Here is a 22,541-nt window from a genome sequence, read left to right as displayed (position 1 = left end):
ACCGAAGATTGCAGGAGGTAAGTCACACTGAAAAAATGCTGATATTGATGCTGTGTGTACATAAGCAACAATCTTTGCCTGTTTCAGCAATGTACCTCAGGCCATTAGTTGCTCTGATAAATTTCTCCACCCATTCTGGAACCATTAAAAAATGTTTCATATGGGTACAAAAAGGCAAAACTCAGCATAAGCCAAACCTGTGTGGCTTTTCAGTGACCTTTGTGACTGAGAGTATGTTTTTGGTACATTTATTTAATCCTGGTAGCTAATGTCACCCCATGTAAATCCTTAAGAGTTTTGTGATTTTGAGAGGTGGGATTTCTCCAGATGTGGTTTCCATGTCTGAGAGCTCTGCTGCCACTTAGGTCAATCATGACTGAAATGTGAGAATCTTCAGAGACCAACAACTTAACAAAAGGACACTTAGCAATATTGCTCCTCTGCTTGAATCTGTATTTAATTATCTTGAGGAAGATATAAAGGCTGCTTTTGCAGGTGTGAGTTGCTACAAGACCCTGGGGGAAAAGAAAGAAACTATTTAAGGGAAGGAAGTGCTTGTGCTATTGCAGCCACAGAAGGCTGAGTTCACTCAGTCCTGCACAAGTGCTGATAATGTCGTACATGAAACACCCCTTCTCAGGCTTCTTTGGGAGCTCTAACATGGAAACAAGTTTAGGTGATGGAGAACCACAATACTGACAATCCCACATCTTCAGTATTACATTAAAAATTTTTAAAAAATTAAAAACATAAAAGGTTTAAAAACATCCTGGTTGAGTATCACTGAAGACATCTGATTTTGGTGGAAAAAAGGCTAAGTCAAGCTCTACATGCTTCTTATCCATGTAACAAGCATTGCTGCAGAGAATATAAGGGTAGAGAGAAATTTCTGTCACCAAATTTTATTTTACTGAGCTAAAACACAAAGGGTGTGTTTCTCTTCACCAATAAAAGTGTGACTATGACCTGAATGTCGACAGTTCAGCAGAGTGCATTCCACTGATGCTAAATTCATTTCCTTGCCAAGGACATGTATCTGTTGAGTAAAACATCAGGCTACTTACATTGTGTTTGGCACTGTATCACAGGGAACACTGCACAGCTGAGACATGCACATTCCCCCTCCCACAATTCTTCTACAAAACACACTGAACTTGTAAAAATCAGTTAAACACCTCAGAAAGTTATGTGAAGAAACAAGGTTAAATCAAGAACTTACAATCAAATCACCTTGATGAGACAAACTCGAGGTTACACCCAGGTGTTCCAGGCCATTCGATGCAATCCGTGCCTCTGAACCTTTGAAAAGGAGCTGATCCAAACAGGCCTGTAAACCTTGCATCTTTGACTACCTATATATTTTATTATAAAATAATATAAAATATAAAATTAATTTATTTCCGTGAACCTAATCCAAACTCCAGTGCAGTCAACAGAAACCTCACCACTGACTTCAAAATCAAAACCTATCACATTACCCAAAAAAAAGAAAAAAAGCTAAACAAAACAAAACAAAACAAAACAAAAAAAAAACACATGATGGATTGTTCTGTCTCCACAGAGCACAAAGTGGCTTCAGTTTTAATGCTCACACTTCAACTTTAACTCCCAAACCTGTCTGTTTTGTGCTTGTTGTGGAATGTCTTATTTATTAAACCATTTTTCATAGGAGTGCCAGGGCAATAATGTAAAAAAGCCACCAAGTTCAGGTTTACGCAAAACTGACACCACAATTCTGGTTCTATGCTCAGGGCTTCATGCACACTGGTGCAGGGACCAAGAGGAACAGTCCCTCCATGGTTTTAACCAGAATCAGATTAGGCCCTTCACTTTGAGAAGTCATTTGTCAAACAGTTCCTAAAATCAGACAGCTGAGGTCTTTTAGTGCTAACTTTTTACTCATCCAGAGATGTTTGACACTGGTTGAACAACACTTCCTTCTCTCACAGCCCCATGAGAGGGCTGGAAAACAATTAAATGTGTCTAAAGGAAAACTAGTGTAGGTGCTTGCACACCCCAATGAAGACGAAGCAGTCCCCTTCCTAAATGTAGCCAGAATGATTTGACTATAAAGGAGCTGCTACTATCTATCTAAATTATCCTGTTAAAATCTCTTTCTTTCAGTGACTACATCCTTTTATATCTTATATAGCTGGTGAACCACACACATAAACCTTTTCTCCTGATAGCCCATTAGGTATGCTTTTGAGGTACAACCTCAGTAATTGCTTCCTTCCAATGTAATTGTATTTTAATTACACATTTAAGGCCAAATTCTTTCCTCATCTATCCCAACTAAAACTCTCTGAAACCTTATTAATTTTAATTAAGTTGGAGTTGATGCAAAATTTCTAAGTGCTCAATTTTGCATTAAAAGTTTAAAATTCATTTAAACATGGATTTAATTTCCAAAAGCACTTCAGTTGGAAATGTGCTCCTACGTTTAGTCTTTCAGAGCAATAACATGAAATATATGAAACATAAAGTCCTTTCCAACAGATGATATTAGGACATAGCTCACCTTTAAATATTTCCTCATTTGCTGTAGGTACCTGAGGGATGTTTGCTACAGACTCTACCAAGACTTCTCTGTTATTAACGTCAGCAGCAGTGCTACTCCAAAGGGATAAACTGCTGCTGGAGATAAACTGTCCCTTTCTGAGAGTGGGACAGGGTTTATGTCACCAGCCAGTGCAGTAGACACAGAAAGACAGCCTGGGAATAAAGCAGGAAGGGACTTAGATCACTGAGAGCTCAAAAGGCCAGTTTGAAGGGTTCATGTGAGCAGGAAATTGATACATGGAGTTGGTCATGAAAGAGTGAGAAAACATGGAAGGAAAACTTTTCACTGTCTCACTGAATAAAAAGGACAAGAAGTGACTTGAGAGAGTCACTTATTATTTTCAAAATAATTCTTGGAACAATTGAACCATCAAGAAAGTTATTTGAAGACTTGACCTGGACAGAATAAGATTGTAGAGGGACTCAGTAATTTTGCTCAAAACTGAAAATAAAAATATGAGGTAATTGAGCCTTATGTTTCAGATGTAAGATCTCTGCCACTACACATGTCTTTGAAGACATTATAGTGCCCCTAATTAAAAGCAAGAGCTGCTTGTGGGATTCCAGAATGCAAGCAAAATTACTAAGAGAAACAGATCCAGCCCTGGAGAGATCAGCCAGCATCACAAAGAGGTCACTGCTGAGCTCTCAAGCAAGCATAGTACATGTCACTGGGCCTCCACAGCTCTCAGGTGAGGAGAGGGTAGCGCCCAGCAATGTCTCTGGAATACAGCAAGCTGGATATGCTGCACAGAGTGCCACACAGAAGGGTTGTTTGCAAAACCTGTACAGCCCAGAAGGGAGGCTCTGGCAATCACTACAGCCTACTGCCCACAGTGGGCACTGCAGGATGTACCTGTGCTGACTCCCAGCATCTCTCTTAGGCAGCCACCCAGTAGTTCCAGCAAAGGTCTGACACTCTTTACACAACATACGCTGAACACATGGGAGACAGGCTTGTCTGAGCAGAACCATGGAGCAGATCCTCTGGCCAAGCATGACTGCCCACAGAAAACACTCTCAGACAGGGAAAACAGTGAACAGGCAGAGAGATAGCCCAGCCAAATCCCTGGGGGGTGGAATGAAACAGCGTGGACAGGTCTGTTTGCTTTGAATAACAGGAACGTGTACAGCCACCCCAGCTCATTGCCCCAGCTCCACAGAGACCAGCTCCTCAGAGCAGTTTTCTAGGCTTTTGGGAGCCCTAAGTGCAAAGGGGGTGAGGCTACATGCTTTGATGTGGAACAAAACAGTGGTGAAAAGTGATTTGAGTCTGAATAATGGAAGAAAAGTCTGCCTAAGATAAATTCCTGGGAGAGAAGTTAAAAAAAGCAGGAGACAGAGCTGAATGTGAGTAAGACAGAAGACATTACAGTCATGTTGGACATGACATGCTGAATAAAATAGTGTGTGACAACAGGTCAGAAGCTTGGTGTGAGTCTCAGGGCTACATCTGTAATTGCCAATTGTGCACAAAGTCCCATGACACAGAGGAAAGCAGGGTCATATGGATGTCTGTCTGACCCTTCCATACCCTCTCCACTTTTGGTTCAAATGCAGAGAGAATGTGACACTCGCAGGCCCAGAGGGTCAGGGCAGCCTCTTACCAGCCTCTGCACCAGCTTCACATGAATCCTCAATGTCAAAATCACTAGGATTGTACTTTCTAAAGCATTATAGACAGATAAGGAACACAGGAACCCTGGATGATTAGAGACTGAAGTCAAAGAAACCCCTGGAGATGTTTGTTGTGCATGGTGTCATTTATTGTTATAACCCATGGCATTGGCCAGATGTTACAAACCCTGCAGTGTGAAAGAGCCCCAGCACCTGATGCCACCCTCAAGCCCAGGAGGAGGTTACAAAGGCATTCAGCCTGTAAACTCTTGAACAGACAGGAGACTCTGCTACTTGAGACCTCCTATCTGAGATCGTGTAACACCTGCCACACTAGATCACCACAGCCTCAAAAAATCATCTCTTTTCTTCCAGAAGGGGCAGCCAGTCATGCCAGGAGAGAACAGCACCAGATGCTACTGGCAGGGCAAAGCCAAAACTGAGAGATCTCCCAAAATGAAACAGCAGAGCTGCAGATGAGTCAGGAAAGAATTGGAGGCCAAAGCAGTGCAGGCTGACCCAGGGGCTCTCCTGACTTAGTGGACTGTGGACAGCTAAACAGGTATATTTCATCATTGCTTGTTTCATGTAAATGTTTGCTTTTAGTGTGTGTTGTTTGTGCAATGGAGGTATAATAAAGGTATTATCCCTTGTTATGCATCTTACCTGCTGGCACTGCTGAAAGCTGGTCCATGGTAGGTACTCTGGCTGAGTAGTGTGGCTACAGCATCATCTGCAGCTGTACTGCCTCTGAAAAGAGCTGTTTTCCAACAAGGAGCTTGTTTGATTTTTACAAGCAACAAGGGGCTTTTTGGCTCTTGCTCAGCATGTGTTACCTGACATGCCAGGTTTCCCAGCAGCCATGAGGAGAGTCAGACAGTGAGGAACTGCTCTGTGTACTGAGCTGAACTTGCTTTCTCATTTTTCCAAGTCTTGGCAGACAGGTAAATTTTTTACAGGTACTTGTTTCTAAATACAACATGTAACTCGTTTTGCTGCAGTCTATCCATCTAGTGTTCTGGGCTTGTGGGTACAAAGTTACCATTACCAGTTAACATGACTGAGAATTAAAAAAGAAATACGTGTTTTTCTATCAGAAACAGAATGTTTGAAGTTAAAAGGTTTCAGTTTTGAAGCTCACTGTTCCTTACCTTCTTAAATAAAGGGAAGTGGAGCTAAATGATAAATTTCTGCATAATTGAAATGCACAAACACGGGGAGAGAGACAAAAAGAGAGAAAGTTAACTGGAAGCAGCTTCCCAAGAAAGTTACTTGATCTTGTCCAACAGAACCTGCAGTTTCAAGCCATTTAGGCACTCTGGAAAATTTTCTCTGGATATGAAACACATTTACTCAGCACCCGTCAATTCTGTGCTGCAGCCAGCCCTGAAGAAAGAGAGGTCTCTCAGTGGCTGCAGCCAGTACTCTGGGCAGCTTCCAATCCTTCTCTCCTGCCAACAGTAAATAAAAGCATAATGAAATAAGAACAGCTAATGCTAACGCCCTAGAGCTGATGTTGGAACGAGGAGCGTGAGACCGGAGAATTGCAAGCAGCCTCTCCTCTCTACTGCAAAGCACTTGCAGCCCAGACGCATCCCAAGCCAGGCTGATTTTCTGTGGATTCAGTAGTTCTGAGAAGGTTCTCTCTTCCATTAATTCATTCAGCCTTCTCTCAGGCTGCACTACTGATCGATGTTTTCTACACAGGCAGCCACACAAAGGAAAAAGAGAATCAATATTCACTTTGGTCGTGGCCTCTCCAGTCCTCAGCCATTCCCATATGCGTCCTTGCGTTAACAACCCCATGTAAGGGATAGGAATGAGATCAGCAGCTGCCAGAAGGGCCCTGTGCCACAGATTTTCAAATATTGTTTTTTCTCTGTCTCTTAGGGACACATAATGCAGCTGATACTCCTGCCTTTTTATTACACCTTTTTCTATGCATGCAATTCCTATGGCAAATATATATTTAAATAAATGTAAGAAAAAAATTAAAATGAAAACCTTTTAATGAGCTCAAAAATGAGCTCAAAAAACAAAAAAATGTGAAAACTGCTTTGCTGAAGTTTTGTTCCATGCCCATAATGTATGTAAATATTTAGTAACATGCAGAAATTGCAAATGTGACTTATGCCTTCTAAGATTTCATGTTAGTTTTTCCCTTTGCAAAATTAAGGTCTCTGTGGTGGAAGCATGGCATGAAAGAACTAAGAATCGTGATGACAAAATGGTCGGTATTATTGGCATTTTTCTTTCCATTTTTTAATTTGACAGAACTAGGTAAATACCTTTCCTAAAATAATGAACCCAAATTGAATTCAGTTGAGTTACTGAGTGAAAGAATGAATTATTTTCTTAATTTCCCTTAGGAAAGAAAGGTCTCTGCATTACTCGTACATGCCATCAAATTAAAATGGTGTGAAAAAGTACAAGTTATCCAGCAATGAAATGTTGTGGAGTAAATGGGAGGCAAATGTTAAAAATCCTCCTTTGAGCAGCCAAGAAGAAAATTCCTTCATGATACATGTAGGTGACATAATCTTGGGACAGCTTTTCCATTGGCGTGGTCCTTCTTTGCATGTTTCCCAGGAGAAATCCACACATCGTTTGTCAAAGTGGCTGTAGATTTATGTCTTTGTTTTCTTAGAAATAGGAATCTTTGTCTACTCATTGGTCTTCAGAATGGAATTAAACTTCACAATTGTGTCATACATCAGTTGCCACAGACTTTCAAGCTCTTTCCTTAAGTTCCTATTTTATAGCTGAATTGAAGCATGTCTTCTGCAATTAAAAAAAAAAAAACAAGCAAAAATCAAGCATTGATTTAAGCACATCAGGTGTTAGAAAACTGTCAGACAGAATCTGATTCCTGGTCTAAGTTGTTTCATGGTTTTCCTCAGGTGGTTCATCAGTCCCTGGGCATCTGTGAACTCCCTCTAATCCAATCATGAAATGTGACTGAGGAAATTAAGTTCTTGGTGTCTAGATAGCAATTGACCTATGTAAAATACCCTTGAAAACTTATATTTCAATTGAAAGAAGTTGGAGAATCTATAAATTTTAAAAATTACTTACCTAGTATCTAAAAGGGCCTGGACTAGATCATTCAGAGAATGATGCAAGAAGTTTCACATTCCCCAGTTATAAAGTAATGCGTCAAAAAGGGATATTGTTCCTACCCCAACCTCTCATGAAGCTTTATTATGCCTTGAAGTACAAGTTTATTTCACTTACTTTTGGAGACAACTTTTATTTCATGCTGCAAATCAGGGTGGCTTATTGGAAAACACTAGATTAGCGGTTGGTTTTCTAAACCCCAGCACTGACAGTATCTGACATCACTTTCTTCAGCACTATCTTTCAAAAACCTACTAATTCCAGCCCATAGTTATGTGTAAGCTGAAAACATTACATAAATATATTGTTTCATTGGTACAACAAAGTTATTCTATGTCAAAAGAAGTCAATATTTGCCTAATTTTCATACTGATATCCCAGTCTTACCTGGTGAGTCAAAGATGGGATGTGTCATGCTGAAAGATGCCTCCACAGGCACTGGGGAGAAGAGACGGAGCTGTGACACAACATATGTACCTTGGTGGAATTGTAAATCAGACATCTCTGTGGTGACCTCAACAACTTCCCTTTCTCCTCCTTTGTCTGAGGTGCAGTCACTTTGGGTTTTGATCTTTGTACTGGCATAGTGTCACTGCTGGGTAGGGATACCTCATTCTCCTCATGTCCTTAGTCCTGATGACATTAAGCATGCTGGTGAGGCCCAGGCCCAGCCTTTGGGAGGGAAACAAAAATTAGATGTAAAACAGATTTTGAAGTAGGAAGAATTTTTCCCATGCTGAAGAGTCACAACAGTTCTAAAAGGAGAAGACATATTTTTAGTGATTAGCCGCAGTTAATCCTAAGAACGCTTTAGGCTTTGTAATAAGTCAAACACAATATCCTCTCCTCCATGGAGAAGTGAGACGTGAGGTTTCAGAGTGGAAGAACAAAAGGATTACAAATGAGGTATTTGCAATAATTCCTCCACAGCGGCTATACACGCTACATAATATTTCCCCCTAAACCAGAAATCTGCCTTGAATAAAAGGAAGAAAATGACATTAGGAGAAAGAAGTCATATCTACAAACTGCATGTAAATCAGAAGTTCATTAGGGGAGTATGCAGAAAAGCTTTTGGAATGTAATTTTGCTACCAACTAGTTTTCACAAGAGTGAAGTAAGGCTTTCAAAAGCATTATTGCTCTAAGTAATTCAAATTACCTACTCTACCTGATACTATCTCTTCCCATAGAGATTACAAAGCACTTAAATTTTTACCCACTTTGTTACAGAAATCCCTGAGGAAGATTTCAATCCATTTGCAAGCACTGCTGTGAGAAGAAAAGACACCAGAAGTTTTCAAAATGACCTCCTGCACATCTAGAGTTAAAAGCTTCTTACAAGAATTGTCTCTGTATCACAAAACTCTTTGTTCAGAAATTTACCACTGGGTCACACAAAAAAACCCCACTCTGGACCAAAAGTCAATCTACAAGGGTTCAGCTAAGAAACAAAAATTCCTGGCGCTTTGTCCCCTTCTTTTTTCTAGCACTGAAATCGAAAAGATTATATGTGTTCTACTGTTTCCAAGCATGAGTGTACTCCAATTATTTGGAATATTATTTTAATTTTAAAATGAAAAGGCGTGGGCTTATAGATGAGATTGCTGAGTGTTTGAAGTGTCAGGTGATCTCCTCCATGCTAGTGGCCATAGATAGCTCATCTGTCATTCAGAGGCATGTACCCTCTCCTAGGACATCTCCTATTTTGTAGCAGTCCAAAGCCTTTCTTTTATCTAGGCTAACCTCCCTTTGGCACCCACAGGGGTGTGTTATAGCACAGGTCACTAGGGAAGGTATCACTCAGTTTCTGCCCCTCCCCATAGCAAGCAAGACCCACACTTTGCTGTGGACATGTACTCTGCACTGACACAAAAGTGCTGGGACACTCTCACAGCCCAGAGGGGGATTTAGAGGCGTGGCTGTGTTTTATTCTGACTTGCCACGGAGCTGCACCGGACTTGGCAGCTTGCAGAGTTTTCCTGCAAGGCCACTCCTCAGGGGAGCTGAAAGAGTGTTGGACTGGGGCAGGGGAGAACTGGCCTGGCTTCAATCAAAACCTTTTCTAGAAAGGGTTTTGTACTGACATACAAGGGCCTCACTACATCCTGCTTTGTGTGCTGAAGTTTGAACAACTCCAAACTAAAAAAAAAAAATTTTAAAAGAAGATGAAGAGGAGGAAGACTGTGTGGAATAAAATGGCCCAAAGAATGAAACTTCCCATAAGTGCTACTGCCTGCTGTGCATTGAAACCCACAGGTGAAAATCTGGGATTCTTTGAACCAGGAGAGCTTTGCCTTTGGTGTACCTAGGCTTCCAGGTAAGGTCACTGCTTTGCTGTCTTTGCAGGTCCTTCAGCTTGACATGCTTGCAAATTTCCTGCAGGTCACAACAGCTACATGAGGAACACACGGCATCCTGAACAGAGCAGGAGAGAAGGGGCAGCAGGGAAGTTGCCAGAAAATGATCTAGTGGAAGGTGTCCCACCCATGGAACCAGTTGATGCCCCTGGGTGTTTGAATCAGATAATCTTTAAGGTCTTTCCCAAGCCAAGCCATTCCACCATTCTATAAAAAGACGCCATTGTGGTAAAGTGGGCAAATGTCTGTCTTATTGTGTCTGGCTGCTTGCTGTCCTAGCTGCACCTTGCTGCCTGTAAATACACAGCTGAATCCAAGCTAACTATGCAACTGAACAGTGGCAGACCAGCAGAAAAGGTGACACGATCCGGCTCTCTGGTGGCTGACAGACATCTGGAGAGAGCAGCTTGCTCACCAGAGTCTCTCAACACGACAGAGTCTCTCAACCCAAAATATGGCCTTTAGAAAGATTTGGGGCTTCTGAAAATGGCTGTGTTGTATCAATAACTGAGGGAATCACAGAGCTAGAGGGGCAAATACACAAATGCCTTAAGATACAGCATCCATGAAAAGAAAAGAAAGCAAGAAAACAAACAGTTTTAGTGTTCTTCCAGCATTGCCTCCTGCATTTACTCCAGCACGCTATATTTGGTATGGCTGTTTCTGTAGGAGAGCTACTCTCCGACAAGTCCTCATGTAGAAGCAGCAAACCTCCAAGGAGTTTAAGGCAGCTTTTATTTAGACCCACGCTTTGTTATGATACCAAGTTTAGCCTCAGTCATGCTGCTTACTGATATTCCAGTGTCTGTGGCTGCTCACAAGCTAAGGGGTCCACATTTCTCGGGTTTCATTGATTTCACAGCATTTTTGCCCATGCAAAACTCTGCTCCTGTTAATCCAAATCTTTGACTGTTGCTCAGATGTCTGGTGATGGAGAGAGGGTGGTGGCAAAGACAGCATGCAATGTACACTGATGGGGACAGGAGCATTGTGTAGCTGTCAGCACAAAGAAAGGGAGGCTCATCTTGCAGCAGCAATATTTGGGACAGAAGGCTGGAAGATCAATTTAACTCCTTTGATGTGTCATATCTTGCTAGTAAAGGTTTAAATGCTATTTCTGTCTGTCACATTGATTTTCATTATCGTGGATCCTCTTCCTGAGGTAAAGAATTTCTCTCAGAGAAGTTTTCTAAACTTGTTTAGCTTGCGGTGATGTTATGTTTTAAATTACAACACAAATACCTGCATGCATATATGCACCAGCTCTTCTTATTCATAAGAAATCTGTGTATGGCACTGTGTAATTTTAGTATTCCATGACAGCACCATTTAAATTATGTATTTTTCTTGAAAAAGAAAAAAAAAGAAAAAAGAAAACAAATCATAACTCATCCAGCTTGCAAGTACAACACCCTGTTGTGTTGCCCCTCTTCCATTAATCTGGACACTGGGAGGCATTAAGTGATGCAAGACCTTTGAATCTGCCCCCTCAGAAACTCTGAGAGCTCAGAACATTGTTCTCTATTATTGTTCCAAAATATCGGCTTGCATACTCCAAAACTATTTAAGAAATACTGATTTAATCATATACTCCCCCACATTTTTGCAACTGCCATCACTACTGTAAGTGCTAATGTGCTGAGTGGGGCAATTGTGGTGTTTTGCTGCTCTAAAGAAAAATTTTTTCCTCATAAATTCCAGGAATGGGTTCTTTCTGCTGTTTTAGCTAGTTCATGTAACAAATAATCTTTGCAATGGGAGAATTTGGCTCATCATGCAGATTTGTGTTCTTTGTAAGTGGAAAATAATAGCAGACAGTATTCGTCCTGTGTCACTGCTTTTATTCCAGTCAAGGTTGATAAAATATTTCTTGGAGAGAAATGCACAAATCATCCTGCATGGGAAACCTGATGTTAATGATGATGATGATGAGCGCAAGTTTGGGGGTAATGTTCTGGTATAGTGCAGTTCATTCCCTGTGGCATTTGGGATTTGGCTGGTGAGGCTTGATAGGAGACCAGTGAAAGTCCTTAAGGCTGAGATGAAAACCATGCACGGTGTTACTGCTGGAAGAGCTGTTTGGAGGAGCCTGAACATTCCCAGAATAGTACAGTTCCTCTAACATAGCTACAAGCAACACATCAAGCTCCAAAGAGATTCTTTTTTTAGGCTTGGCTCTAAGGAGGTGTGGGGGGGCGACGAACATTAGAAGGCTGACAATGACAAGCAGGCATTCATTTGAAGGAAAGTAATACATCTACTAAACTCCTAAAGACTAACAGCATAAAGCCTTGGCAATCCCATCACTTTCCCCAAATAGAATCATGTTAGGATTTTGGTGTATGAAAAAAAAGAAAGTCTACGACATAGAATTCTGCAGCATTGTAGTAATAATAAATATAACACAATCTGGAAATATATGAAATAAGAGCACTTTTTTTGCCTTTTTGTCTGGGCTGAGGTCTTGCAGTTGTTCCTGCATAATCATATACATCAGCACATGGAGGCCCTGGCAGTGTAAAAAATCCACTGGATTTTGCAATAATTGCACTATAACTTTATGAAATGTCCTGTACAGTTAGCATCCCACAGCATACTTATTGTTTTGTATAGACACATGATATAATGCCCCTGGGCTGCATTTTTGTAGGGATTATTTGGGTGTTTCTGTTTTGTACTGCTCCTTGAAGAGCTCACCTTCCTGAGCAGTCTGGTGAATGCAGTTCAGCATGTCTCAGCTCCTCCATGGAAAGAAAGGAAAGATCTTGTGGCTAGACATTTCTTTTTCTTAGGCATCAGGTACTTACTCTCTAGACAGCTTGGTTCTCTAGCTTACAGCTGTGGGTTTCCCTGCTGTCTTGGTCGTGTGCAGAAAATACAATCCAATTACTTCTTCCATGTGGAGAAGACGCAGAGAGTCAGCAGTGATAGATAGATCCCTGCAGGGAAGAAAGACCCATCCTCTGCAAAATAATGAACTCTGTAGCAAAGGAAAAGAAAAAGAAAAAAAAAAGATTGGAAAACCCAGCTTACAACTGAAGACCCCATGGCCTTGAGTGAACTGAAGTTGAAAGTTCATGTAGTTTTGAATCATTGCTCGAGGCTCTCTTTAGAGTCAAAGGGATCGCAGTTCATACACTGGTTACACATTTAATCCTGCTTTAGCGGCTGCAATCAAGTCAAAAGTTTTTACTGTTTGGGAGGGTTTTGAGTGAAAGCTGATACCGCGTGTGGCGAGAGAGAGCTTTTTTCAATTCCACAGACCTGAAATAATCAGTACCACAGTGTGAGCTCCACTTCATTCAGATGCAGTGTAGGCCAAAACTTCTTTCCTAGTCCTGGATATTCTTCACAGAGGTGAGAGCCTGAACATTTCTGAAGCAAACACTGGTATTTTCAATCACAGCAGCACCTGAACAAGTGATTTGATTTTAAAAGTGATGAAATGGAAACTGTTGGTGCTTTTTCACCTCTGAACATCAGACAGTAAGTTCACAGCTTTCTCTGGATGGAGGCATTTGGTATTAGCCACTGTTTTGCAATTTTCTCTCACTTCCAATGTGTTATGAGTGTCAGTGCAAAAACCTGGGTACCACTATTGTTTGCAATAAGAATCAGTAAAAATCCACTCATCACTGCTTCACCAGGATCACATTAATTATAAACACAGGTAATGGGCTGTCTTTGATGTAATTGGATTAATTATTAGGATTTCTTTGCCTACTGTGGAAAACAGTATATTTGGGGATCTTCTTAATGGAAACAGTTCCATTTGGATATGTATAAAATTGTTGATCTTGTAAAACAATGTCTGACTATATACTTTTGAACTTCTCCCTCCTCCCCAAATCAAATTTTGCCAGTTATATTTGTGGGGAAAAAAAAAATCATTCCTTGTGTGGCAGAACACAGCTTGGAAAACCTTCCAAATGCTCTTTTCCCTTCACTTTCTCTGCTTACTCAGAAGCCTGAACAGACACTATAAATTCAAGGACCCTCTCCATATTGCATGTGGAATTCACAAGCATCAGCACACACTGTGCCCTCAGCAAAGCCTGGGCTGGGTGATGGCAGGCTGGCCTCCACAGAGGAGCAACTGCATGTGCACATGGTTCCAGAGGAATCAGAATCTGGCAGAAGAATAAGACTCTGACTGTAGCCACCTCTTCTCAGGTGACCTGCACATCAATTTTTTCTTTTTCCTGGAGAAGCTGGTAAATATGTTTGAAACACACACAGGGATATTTTTCAGCCTGTTTAAGCCATGGAGGGGAAGCTTTGTGGACTACAGGACAAGTGAGTGCAATTTTAAAAACCTTTACCCTCTTTTTGTAGTCAGACGCCTAATGATGGTGAGTTTGTTAGCCTTTCCATAAGACTAATAAGCATAAGCTTATTAGGCATAAGCATCTGTTTCCATCCATGATGGAACAACTGAATTGTCTCCAAGACTGTTGGCATTCTCCTCTTAAAAGTCATTGGCAGCAGCTGAGCAGACTCAAACTGTGGTGTGGGGTTTGTGGAAAGAGCAACCTGCCACACACACATCCTTGCCCAGACAAGTTGCATTGCATGGATCTCATTTCTCTATGAATTCAGACTCTAAAAATATTTTATATTTTGCCCTCTTTATGCTATGCATTTCATTCAGCTGTGCTTCAGTCACTCTCTGCCAGCCTTTCTTGCTCTTGTGAGTCTGGAAAAGTCATAAATATGGCAGGTCCCTTTGAGCGTTAATGCTGGATGCTGTCCATGACTGCTGAGCTGCAATATGTGAGCCAGCGATACCACAAAGAGAGAGTTTATATTCCTTCCCTATTACATATTTTTAGTGTGTAAATCCACAGAGCAGAAGAAATTTATAGCGAAATGAGTGGTCATGGGGAAAGTAATCTCCATATAAAGCAGTGCCAGATACCTCTCTGTCTGGGACTCCTTCTATTGGGAAGTTTCCCACCAGGCTGAATGAAACCTTCAGCCACTGCTGTTCTTTTTTTGTGCCTCAGTTTTGCGCCGCAGTGACAGGGGGTCACTGACATTGTTTATCCATTATTCATTTATCAACGCTTCTGGGAACCAACTTAATGTCATGTATTTTTCACTTACATGAATTGCAATAAACTGGTTTCTTCTTCAAGCTTGCCTGCACTGGGAACATTTTCTAAGTTCTTTTACAGCCAGCATAGTTTAAACTGTTTGGAGGCTGCAGCAAGGACCTGGTAATAGACAACATGAGGTGAGTGATTTTTTACCAATGTGGCTTCAGACTGTAGCACTAGCTACATTTACTCAAACATGAACTATTAAGACTACATAAACCATAAATATTTTGGCTTTGTTGAAATACACAGTATCTGTCTCCCTTGGACTGAAAATGCTCCAATTACACAAACAGCTCATTCTCCCTTGAAAGGCCTGGCTTTCAGTAGAAGATTTGAGTTTTTCTTGCTTTGCTTCACTAGCCTTCTTTAAAGCAGGGTATTTTAAGTTAATATATCACTAACAAGCCCAGATGAGATTTCAGTGTAGCCTTTTCTGTCAGAATCAGAATTACATGAAGTACTGAATTTTGAGGCAGTGATATGTGTGCAGTCAAGAGGAGGTAGATTCTGATCTGGCCGGGTGAAATCCCATCATGTGCGGGCCTCTGTGCAACCAACATATTTGTGCACTAATAAAACTGAGGGGCTGGAGAGAGAAAAATATTTTCTCTGGGTCTAATAGGAAGGATGTGAATAAATCATAGCTAAAATCATGGAGTGGAAAAATTTGGTAGATACTGAAGAGATGGAGGTGGTAGATCCTTTGTTGAAGGAAGACAGCTGAGGAGAAAGAGGAGATGCTACGCAGAAGGGAGCACTCATGTCTGTCCTCAAGACCTCCTAGTCTTGACCTAAGCAATATATGTGTTATTAGATCTTGTGGATTAAAAATTATCCTGTAGTTGCAAAGATGCATTTTCTGAAGAAGTAGAATTTGCTGAATTTCAGCTGGAGTCAGATGCACATGCTTCACTTAGTCTCCAAAAATAGGAGAAGCAAGGTGGGTTGTTATAGCATAAGTCCAAATCCTCGTGTGAAAACATTTCCTTTGGCATTGAAGGCATTTCTACCTCAGGATAAGCCATGGCCAGGTTAGGGTAGCAGAGGCCATGCCCACACAGCCACGATCAGTCAGAAGTGCTCAGCCTGTCCTGGGAGCAGCAGTAGACCCTGCTTTTCCCACAGCTGCTGTATCCCCTCTGTACTGGGCTTCTGGCATATGGAGACCGGGGCTGTGCTTTGCAATGTGCCAGGAATGAGGACACAGGGAAGAGTAGAAGGCAGGAAAAAGTAGTTGTATCTCAGCCTTTACCAAGCCATTTTCCTCTTGAGAACTGATCCAAGTCTCCCTGTGAAATCAGAAAGCATGTGGTCATCCAAAGAGACACTAGGATCATCCCAAAGGAGGGACAGAGCCTCTTCCAAAGCAGAAATTGTCTGTATTTCCCTCTGGTGCTCCCATACCTTCTCAGATGGGCTACGCTGTCATCTGAGGCTTCCCCTGGAATGGGTTTGGCTTCTGGGGTTCCCACAGCTTTGGAGACCAGTAAAAGGCAACTTGAACTGTTCACTGGCCTCTGCAAAGGGGCTGGTTGGTCACTTTTCCCTTCCCCTTTTCTTTCCAGGGCCAGCCATAAGGGAGATTCAGTAGTCTGTTAGCAAGTGTGCAAGCCCAGGTTTAAATTATCTCTTGAGGACCTCTGTCTGTGGTGAGAGGGACCAGCTTGTTCACATCTTCATGTCCTTTACCCGACCAGCTGCAATTTCTGCCTGGCCAAGTGTCCCAACACAGGACTGAGACCTGTCAGCTGTGGAACGCCTCCAGAAGGAAGTTCCTGCTTCTCTTCTCTGCTCTCCTGTCCCACAGCCAAAGCAGGTTTGCATCAGGATCAAAGCTTGGTGTTCAAAGTTAGAGTGCCATGCACAGGTCTCCCTTGAGCTCTGCACTGAGTGCAAAGGACACCTGAGGGCACACAGCACCTTTCCATCATCCCAGAATTAGTTTCTCTGCAGAACAATTTTGTACTTGCAGACACTTAAGGGTGTAATGTCCCTCCTTCTTCTTGCCTCCCAGAAGCTAAGATTCTCATAAAATTCAAACATGAAAATGGTTTTGGTGGGATACTCAGCAAAAAAAAGCATGTTGAATGGTGAGACAAACAAATCCTTTCTGTCTCTGAGAAATGACTGTATGTGGTCCTTAGTGCTAGACTGCCCAGATTGCCTGCTAGCTAATGAACCCTTATCTTGCCTCTACCAAACATTTGACTGTAATCAAGGCTTTACACATTTGCTTTAGTCTATTCTTACTTCAGCTGACAGGGTGGTGAGAACTGCCTTACTAGTTCTCTTGAGGCACTGCTGGTGGCTCTCCAGGTTGCTAAATCATCATCCGTGCAGATCCTCTCTGAATTGGTGGCTTAAACACAACTTCCATGCCCTCTCTCAGTTGGATTACAGGATGGGGGGCCACGGAGTTACTCTGACCAACATGATAAAGGCAGCAGGCCCCTCTCATCCTTGCACAGCCACTGCTCAGGTTCAGGTTTGCAGTGGGTTTTGTTCTCCCTATGCAGTCAAGAAGCTTATGGGCAGCACAATACAGATCATCAGATCATGAACTATCAGCACACTTCCCTACATTTTCTGCATGGCAGACAGATGTGTAGATGGAGGTTTTTTTGTTTTGTTTTGTTTTGTTTTTTGTCTCAGAAGCCTGCAGTTTGATGATTCACCAGCATGAGCTTTGATGACTCCTACCCTCCAGTGCTGTTTCCTGCTCTACGGTTACACTGGCTGCCCAGCTGGCAAGCTGCGGGGAAACCTGCAAAGAGGGGGTGTGTGAGCCAAAAGAGCCTTGCAGTGAACAGAGAAGGCTGTGACTGGTGTGTCATCCACTTTTAATATGATCAGCTGTCCCCTTGGGGAGTGTGTCTCCCATGTATACTGCATGCTAGGCAGTATATTCCTGTGACATGCAGAAATATGGGAGAGCTAAAACCTTTTCAGGCTTTGTTGGAAGCTGTTTGTCAGTGTCTTCCCATCCTGCTACAGGGGTTTTAGTCCCAGGTGGAATCAAAAATCAAGGTTTTTCCCAGCATCAAAAATCATAGTTTTTCCCAGCTACCCCAGCTTCCTGCTGTGTCCTAACTGGAGGTACAGCTCCAGCCATGGTCCTGTGAGAAAGGGGTAGCAGGTGATCATGCCCTCCCACAACAGGAATCCATCCAGGCAAACAGGGAATGGCAGCAGCACACCAGTGTCAGCCCCCTCGAGAAAGGGCAGGTCCTCCCCAGAGGGAAGGCAGGCTGCAATGCGCTCTAAGTGGGAATTTGAAGCATCTGTATTATATCCACAAAATATCCACGTAATAATTATGGATAACATAATATCAGCTATGGACTACTGAAGAGAAAACAGCAACATTCCTTCTCACAAATGCAAGGTTAATACTTTTTATCCAATTTATTTGCTATGCTTAATTTACATTCTTTTTCATGTGGCTGTGAAAATATGCACATAAGTGTGAATTGCAAACTCCATTTAAATACTTGTACTTAATTTCATTCTTCCCCTTTCAGTAAAATTTTTGGTGGCAGACAAGCTTCTGATGGATAATTTTCATACACATCTCCAGGGTTTTTTTTTTATCTGTTATAAATTATTTCATAGCCAGATATTGCCTTAATTGTTTACATACTAACTAGGGACAGATAATGTGTAGCCTAGGCTTTATTTACCAACTTAAACCAAAATGTTACTGAATGGTTGGTAGACAAAATATTACATTGTAAGGGTTGGGTTTCTTCCCCTTGTCCTATAATATTTTACTTTGATTAAAGCTCTACTGAGGTAAAATTGCACATCTCATGCAAAAAGCAATTTACCTCAGCTCTTATTGAAGTTAACCGTACTTATTTGTCCTAGCATAATGTATTTTTCTAGCTGCATTCTAACTGCAGTGCTTTATCATATGAACCAAGCTAGATTTAATCAAATTCAGTTTGTGTTGTGAATTTTAAGACATTTGTTAAATTAGCTGGAATAAAAGCAAAACATGTGGAAGTGAGATTAAAGTTGAAAAATGCTGTTGCTAAGCTGGGCATCCAATGCTCCTTCTGCACCTTTCTTATCCCACGATACTTCTCATGCTTGAAAAGGCTCCCCAGGCTTTTTTTTTTTCTTTCTTTCCTTCTGTTCCTCAGATTGCTGGTGAGACTCATGGGATGGGAAAGATAAGAGCTATTTTATCAGGCTTCAACAACCAAGGCTAAGACCTGGCAGTTATTCCTCTTGTTGTGTCTCTCATGAGCTTTTTCTGGGCTCTGATGGATGGGACCACATTCAAGCTGGGGGCTTTTTTAATGTATTGGAGCCCATAGGGAAGCCACAGTGCTGCTACCCAGTTCCTCTCTAGACTTTCCAGTGCCCCTCAGCTGCTTTCCTGTTACTCTCCTTGTTGCCACCTGGTGGAAAAGTTGCCATTATTCACTTGTGCTGGCCCTTCAGACCTGGGTGTGCAGCTCAGGGGACCAGCACAGGAGCTGAGGGACACGGCAAAGAAAGGTCAGACCCTAACACACCTTTCCAGCAAGCAAATTACTTTCTCCTCTCACCTCTCTATTGCTTCCCCTAAAATGGCTTATTTGCACCCAGACAAGGTATTTTGGGCAATCAGAATGTTTTTGTTGTGTTGTCCTGCCAATGAAATACAACATCCATTAATTATTATTGCATTACTTTTATCAAGAAAATTTTATGTTTGTTGTTACTACGTCTTATTTTCCTCATCTGGGAATTCTTACCTACCTTAGCTTAGGCTCTCCAGTTTGAGTGACTTGAAAAGGCCATGGTAAAAAAAAGGTGAGAAATAAAAATGTCGTAGTGAAGTCAGAGTCCAGTCTCTCAGCAGAGAAGCACAGTGTTTTCATATTTTGAGACAGTTTCTCAGACAGCCAGACAAGGTGACATTAAACAAATCACACTAATTACAACACAATTTATGTAGAGAGATTTTACTGGCCTGCTAATGCTTGGCAGGAGCTGTCAAGTACTAATGTTTCAAAAAAGAGCATTTCCAGCATTCACTTTTTTTGGTCCTTAGGGAAATGGTGCAGCCTGTTGAGCTCCCTTGTTTGTGCCCCGGGAAGCAGAGTCCAACCCAAGTGCAGAGGCAGGGAGGGCTCAGACACCAGAGTTCTGGCCATGGCTCTCAGACAGAGTTACATGGAATGTGCTGTGGCCACAGGCAGATCACTCCTGAATGCACCCCATGCCAAACAAAATCTGCAAGACTTTCTGTGATCCCTGAAGGCTTTGCACCTCCCTAGCTTCACAGGTGTCCTGCTCTGTGTGTGTCATGCCCAGAGGTGCAGACAAGACCCTGCTGGAGACATTTTACATGGGTTGATGCTACATTATTTGACTGAGGAAAACATTGTGCCTTAGCTGCCTTATTAACAGAACAAGGATTAAACACTTACCTATAAAACTTGCCAACAGCACCATGAAATTTGTTTCTCAGGAGCCTGTAAAGAGCTTTAAGCTTAAACCTGAGAGATATGTAGGGCTTTACCTCCAATTCACTTGTTTAAGATTGCATTCCTGTAAGATGGTATCTCCCCCCATCCAAGCCCAGCCAGACATTCACCTTCGCAGAACCAACACAAGGGTATGGGGCACCCACTCCTCACCCGTGCTGGTGCTTGCACCACAGCTTAAACACCACAGTTTACAAGAAGCCACCCTCGCCTGAGAAGTGCTCAGGTGCATCATGCAGATTTTGCTGCAGGGACAACAGCAGCCTGGGAATAGCAAATGGCTTTGGGAGCAGGGCCAGGAGGAGAAAGCAGGAGGGAAGAAGGCTGGTAATGACCTCTCACTGTGAGGGTTTTCTGAATGAGCCTCTAGCACTGTTGTCTGAGCAGGCCTCCACTCCATGGCCACTGATCACACACAGACATAGGAACAGAATTAGAGAATATTCTGAGTTGGAGGGGACTCACAAGGACCACTGAGTCCAACTCCTACATGAACAGCCAGTGTGTGGGAAAGCGAAGCTCTGGGCTAAACCCTTAATGCAGGGGAGAGTGAGGTGCCATGGGGAAGGGTCCTCAAAATCCTGCTGCTTAGAGCTAAACGAGCCCAGACTCTCCCTCTGCTTCTCTGGGACAGCTGGAAATAGAAGCCAATTAATAACCATCTCACTCTCTGGGAAAGTAGAAATGCTCTGGCAAGCTTTTCCTCTGTGCTCAAAGGAAGATGGTATGAATCAGCCTGAGCTGGACATTCTCAAATAGGCTGGGGAGTGAGATGGCTTGCTATGGAGGTGGGCTCAGATCCTTTTCCAAAGCTGACTGAATTGGAAGCTGGAATTAGGGGTCCCCACACTCAGCCAAGTTGCTCTCATTCTCCCACAGTCATTCATGTAGCCCGTGCCTGGTTCTGGTATCATTTGGAAATGTCTGTAAGCATGGGCATACATCTGCAGAGCCTGGGCATCTTCTTTCCGGGCTTCTTATGTTTTGCTCTGAGCTAGATTTGCAAGCAACTCTGCATCTGTGCTTCCAACGCTTCATGCTGCCCATGGGAATTTATCTCTGGTGAGTCCTGGATACTTGTGGAAATTGCTCAGGAGGTAAACTGTATTTTTAAGAGGGTCATAAGAACTCAAAATGGTGTATTTAGCATCAGTTGGAGACAGGAACACCTTAAGGGGCCTTAGTGGAGGTGGCACTTTTTGCAAGCATTAAGGAAATGCAAACTCCTGCCAACCATAATAGCACCATTAAGTCCTGCAGGGCTTATTCATCCAGAGAGCATTTACAAGAATTACAAAGAAGAGGTTTGAGGGGAAAGGACTGGGTACTACAAGGGGCACAGCCTCGTGGGGAATGAATCCTCCTGATCTCACCAGGAAAAGCAATTCCTGGGAACTGAAGATGATCAACACCTTGTCTCAGCAACCTCTGGGACTTACACCTGGCTACCATCAGACACTCTCCTGCAGCAGTTACACAGAGAGCTTGTTTTCCTGTACAGCTGTACCCAGTGGCACATGTGATTGTCACCTGCTGGGCATGGGCACATTTTCACACTTGACTCACAGTTATTCCAGTGCTACAAGCCAACACAGCCCGCAGTTACACGAAAATTCAATAGGACTGAGAATGTGTATAGCAGGGGAGAGAAGTGGGTCAGAATAGTTATTTCAAGCCAATGTTGGTGACAGATGTTGGTAGCAACACTAAGTTATCAAAAGGTAACACATATATATATCTTTTCAGAATAAAAAATGAGCATCTGCACTTCATCAGGGTTTAGTGATTGCTAAATGGCTCCATTGTCAAGTGAGAAGCTTTATGAACAGAAGGGTTTGCATGAAGCAGTTGTTATTTACACCTGAAACTAGTGTACAAATAAAACCTTCATTCTTTGCTGCCAGTTCTCCTCTGCTCTGAGCCAGAGCAGCCTGTGGAGCTGCATCACAGCCCTCCCTGAAATTGCTCCTTGCAGGTGTAGCTTTTCTATGTGTTTGCTAATGGTTGTCCAGGTCAACTCACACACCGAGTCCCATTAAATTCAAGAAAACAGTGTGTTAAGAAAAGCATTATTCAGAAAAGGCAACTTTGGCCTTGGAAAAGGAGCAAGCATGGAGTTAATTTTCTGTTTTGAATTGCCCTGCAGAGGAGTTTAGTTTTTTTTCAGGGGACACCATGGATAGAAGTTTCCTTGTGCACCTGCCTCCCTTGCTTTCACCTTGAGAAGATCAAGTTGTGACCCTCTGATACCTCTAGCTGCAGCTGCACACCTCCTGTGGTAGCAAACCTCAGCTGCTACAGAAG

At 42.4% G+C, this 22,541-nt stretch overlaps 1 long non-coding RNA gene across 6 annotated transcripts in view; it reads right to left on the bottom strand.

Moving 5' to 3' along the window:
* LOC110469733 (uncharacterized) overlaps positions 1–22,541 on the bottom strand; it is a 96,272-nt gene that overhangs the window by 16,174 nt on the left and 57,557 nt on the right. For 2 of the 6 annotated variants that reach the window (XR_014953380.1, XR_014953379.1), the window contains 3 exons: positions 12,463–12,635; positions 7,684–7,968; positions 4,307–6,960 (listed from right to left, as the gene is read on the bottom strand). This is a non-coding gene — a long non-coding RNA (uncharacterized LOC110469733). Of the gene's footprint in view, positions 1–3; positions 516–886; positions 6,961–7,683; positions 7,969–12,462; positions 12,636–22,541 lie in introns of those variants that run through there. The other 4 variants (XR_014953382.1, XR_014953383.1, XR_014953384.1 and 1 more) reach the window with 4 other exon arrangements.

The sequence above is a fragment of the Lonchura striata genome, chromosome 2 (assembly GCF_050655825.1).
Source record: "Lonchura striata isolate lonStrDom1 chromosome 2, ASM5065582v1, whole genome shotgun sequence".
Classification (NCBI taxonomy): domain Eukaryota; kingdom Metazoa; phylum Chordata; class Aves; order Passeriformes; family Estrildidae; genus Lonchura; species Lonchura striata.
This window is presented reverse-complemented; position numbering and strand designations above follow the sequence as displayed.